Source organism: Spodoptera frugiperda, chromosome 19 (genome assembly GCF_023101765.2).
Source record: "Spodoptera frugiperda isolate SF20-4 chromosome 19, AGI-APGP_CSIRO_Sfru_2.0, whole genome shotgun sequence".
Classification (NCBI taxonomy): domain Eukaryota; kingdom Metazoa; phylum Arthropoda; class Insecta; order Lepidoptera; family Noctuidae; genus Spodoptera; species Spodoptera frugiperda.
Genome location: NC_064230.1, coordinates 3,883,840 through 3,888,405, shown reverse-complemented (window position 1 = coordinate 3,888,405; position 4,566 = coordinate 3,883,840). Strand labels below are relative to the sequence as shown.

The 4,566-nt window shown below is 43.3% G+C and overlaps 1 long non-coding RNA gene across 1 annotated transcript; it reads right to left on the bottom strand.

Moving 5' to 3' along the window:
• Positions 1-3,658: 3,658 nt before the first annotated feature.
• On the bottom strand, positions 3,659-4,566 carry LOC126911881 (uncharacterized). The gene is made up of 3 exons (XR_007706386.1): positions 4,444-4,566; positions 4,240-4,341; positions 3,659-3,731 (listed from the first exon to the last, which is right to left on the bottom strand). It is a non-coding gene; the product is annotated as an uncharacterized LOC126911881 (long non-coding RNA).

Sequence of the window (4,566 nt, the reverse complement as noted above, 5' to 3'; positions counted from 1 at the left end):
GCTAACTTACCCATTCGTTCTGCGAATGATTGAAACATGGAGTATAGATGTGATGGAGTGTTTGTGTGAATGAGTATCGGTTATAATAGGTAATTGGTTGGAGATTTTGTGTATAAAAATGGTATTATGGATTTAGTTTTTTTTTATGAAATAGGCCGGTAAACGAGCTTATGGATCACCTGATGGTAAGCAATCGCCGCCGCCCATGGGCACCCGAAACACCAGAAGAGTTACAAGTGCGTTGCTGGCCTTTTGGGTGTTAGGAATTTAAGGGTTGTTGGGGAATCGGGGATTGGGAATATTGGGAAAGGGTGTAATTGGGCCTCCGGTAACGTTCTACACAATGAAACGTAATGAAACTCAACTACCCCTTATCCCAGTCCTTCCAATCCGATTTCCAACAACCCTTAAATTCCTAACCCCCTGTTGCAGGGTGTCCATGGGCGGCGGCGATTACTTATTTGGTGTTTTGATTCCTTACCATGGGGTGATCGTTTGTCGCCCTAACCCATAAAAAACCCAAATTAATGTGAGACACATGTCAAAATATACGGGAATTGTGTTTTGCGAATACTTTTAAATGTTATAGTTAATTATTTTGTAATAAATTGTTGCGAATTTGTTGTTGTGATACGGATAGCTGTAAATGTGGATCGGAACAGCTGTTCTCGAGTTACAAATGGTGCAATTAATACAATTTATTAGTGTTTTTTCACTCAGTTGCCATGTGCGTGGTGATTGAATGAGTTGTGTGGGAGTAAATAAAAAAAAAACAATTTGCATGTTTTTTCTATGAGCCCTTTTGTACATGCTGTTTAATGTGAACCACTGAATTATTTATTTCTTTATTTCGGGATGAAAAACACAATATTACGCCTTTTTATCCCCCAAGGGGATAGAGGTGCACATTACGTCACGTAATACCCCTGTACAATTTAAAACGCACTTTTCACCATTTGCGTTATAAGTCCCATGTAATAGAGGGTGAGCCTATTGCCATACACTATGCACAATTACAAACTCCGTGGTTCTACTGAGAAATTTTCGAAAACCCGAAAAACGCTCAGCACTTCTTTGCCCGATCCGAGAATCGAACTCGAGACTCCTTGCTCGGCACTCGCACTTGCAACCAATCAACCAACAAAACAGTCAAACGCTGTTTAGCCAAATACGAGATAATCGCGCACAAACATACATACATATGTACCATGCCGAAGCATGTCTCTCCCAAACTTAAAATGAGTCAAGTTAGTACTCCATACTTTAATACTCCGTGCGCTGTTACTGAAAAAGAATGAACGAATCAAGAAGTCATCTGTTTATTTGAGATAAAAACTGTGTGACAATGTGATTCAAGGCCAAAATGAATTGGTGTTGATACACGACTACAATAACCAGTATAAACAGACCGTCGAATGTGTGGAAAGATCATACAAAGCGGGTCCATGGTAAACTGGTTTGTATAACATTTTTTTTTTAAATCGTTTCCCCACATTGGGATTTTCTCCTGTGTCGTGGGTGCGTTTACAAACATACAAGTTCACATACACATGACACCCAGACCCGAAACAACAATTTGTGGATCACACAAAGAGTTGCTCCGTGCGGGAATCGAACCCGCTACCCGATGCGCAGCAGCCACCGCACCAACCGTGCAGTCAAGCTGCTTTCTTTTTTTTTGAGGGGGGAAAATCATCCAATGACTTCTCCCACCTTGGGTGAGGCGGAAGGGAGTGTCAGACTCTTACTAACTAAAAACCACCCCGTTCCTACTCCTGCTTATCGAGCCGGAGCCCCGGTAAGTTCTCAACAGCCAGCTAATAAAACCAGTATAAACTGACCGTCGAATGTGTGGAAAGGCCATACAAAGCGAGACCATGGTAAACTGGTTGTGTATAGCTCCATGCAGCAAGCTGAGCAAACCAATCAAGTGTGGGAGAGCCATGCTCCGGCACCGCTGGGCCGGCTCGACCGGAGTGATACCACGGCCTCACAGAAAACCGACGTGAAACAACGCTTGCGTTGTGTTTTGTTGTGTGAGTGAAGTTACCGGAGGCCCAATTACACAATTTCCAATCTTCCCAATCCCCGATTCCCGAACAACAACCCTTAAATTCCTAACTCCCAAAAAGCCGGCAACGCACTTGTAAAGCCTCTGGTGTTTCAAGTGTCCATGGGCGGCGGCGATTACTTACCATCAGGTGATACGTCTGCTCGTTTCGGCAAGGTTATAAAACCAGTATAAACAGACCGTCAAATCTATGGAAATATGATACAGAGCGAGGCCTTCTTAAATTGATTTTAATAGCTCCATGCAGCAAGCTTAGAGTACCAGTATAAACTGACCGTCGAATCTACGGAATGATCATAGAAAGCGAGTTCATGGTAAACTGGTCGTATTATCTTTGTATCGCAAACAGAAAGATAGTGATTCATTCATTACATTTGTTTGTTTTGTGTGACATCTCTTAAATAGTCACTTACCTACTAACGTACTTAGAGACATTTAATAATAACCTATTACTCAAACTAGTTGTTCCACGCGACTTCGTCTGCGTATCATAATGAATTATACGACTTCTAACAGAATTATGCACTTATTAGATTTTTTTCTATTCTAAAATAAAAAGATCCTATTTTTTGAGGGGACAAAATCGTCCAATGACTTCACCCGCCTTGGGCGAGGCGAGAGCAAGTGTCAAATATTTACTGACTTAACACTATCCCGTTCCTACTCCTGCTTTTCAAGCCAGAGTCCCGGTAACCTGCTAGGCAGTCCTCAGCTTGGTCGGTCGGCATCAGCCCTACTGGGCCCCATCTGTTGTGGTCTGATGGCACTTTGAGGCGCACACGGAACGCGATGCGCCGTACACATAGGTCTGCCTATGGTCGGGCGGCAAGCCACCATTGCTCGCTGAAAATGCACTTTATAATAATGGCATAAGTATTATACTATGTTCTTGTATACATTAAAACTAATCACGATATCCGTTGAGGAAATATAACTCGTTTATCAGCTAACCGCTGGCTATAATTGTTACTATGTATACGTAGTTATAAATAATTACATAACTGGTTATTTAACTACATGTGAACATTGGCTCATGACGATACCTAAGTACGTGTGTCGCCTGGACAGTCACCGCTACCATCAGTTGACTGGACAATCTCTTTACATGAGCTGCTGTTTACATGTGAACATTAGCTCATGACGATACCTAAGTACGTGTGTCGCCTGGACAGTCACCGCTACCATCAGTTGACTGGACAATCTCTTTACATGAGCTGCTGTTTACATGTGAACATTAGCTCATGACGATACCTAAGTACGTATCGCCTGGACAGTCACCGCTACCATCAGTTGACTGGACAATCTCTTTACATGAGCTGCTGTTTACATGTGAACATTAGCTCATGACGATACCTAAGTACGTGTGTCGCCTGGACAGTCACCGCTACCATCAGTTGACTGGACAATCTCTTTACATGAGCTGCTGTTTACATGTGAACATTAGCTCATGACGATACCTAAGTACGTATCGCCTGGACAGTCACCGCTACCATCAGTGTGACTGGACAATCTCTTTACATGAGCTGCTGTTTACATGTGAACATTAGCTCATGACGATACCTAAGTACGTGTGTCGCACAGTCACCGCTACCATCAGTTGACTGGACAATCTCTTTACATGAGCTGCTGTTTACATGTGAACATTAGCTCATGACGATACCTAAGTACGTATCGCCTGGACAGTCACCGCTACCATCAGTTGACTGGACAATCACTTTAAATGAGCTGCTGTTTACATGTGAACATTAGCTCATGACGATAACTAAGTACGTGTGTCGCCTGGACAGTCACCGCTACCATCAGTCGACTGCACAATCTTACTTTACATGAGCTGCTGTTTCCATGTGAACATTAGCTCATGACGATACCTAAGTACGTGTGTCGCCTGGACAGTCACCGCTACCATCAGTTGACTGGACAATCTCTTTACATGAGCTGCTGTTTCCATGTGAACATTAGCTCATGACGATATCTAAGTACGTGTGCCTGGACAGTCACCGCTACCATCAGTTGGACAATCTCTTTACATGAGCTGCTGTTTCCATGTGATTAGCTCATGACGATACTAAGTACGTTGTCGCCTGGACAGTCACCGCTACCATCAGTCGACTGGACAATCTCTTTACATGAGCTGCTGTTTACATGTGAACATTAGCTCATAACGATACCTAAGTACGTATCGCCTGGACATTCACCGCTACCATCAGTTGACTGGACAATCTCTTTACATGAGCTGCTGTTTACATGTGGACATTAGCTCATGACGATACCTAAGTACGTATGTCGCCTGGACAGTCACCGCTACCATCAGTTGACGCCAATCTCTTTACATGAGCTGCTGTTTACATGTGAACATTAGCTCATGACGATACCTAAGTACGTGTGTCGCCTGGACAGTCACCGCTACCATCAGTTGACTGGACAATCTCTTTACATGAGCTGCTGTTTACATGTGAACATTATAGCTCATGACGATACCTAAGTACGTGTGTCGC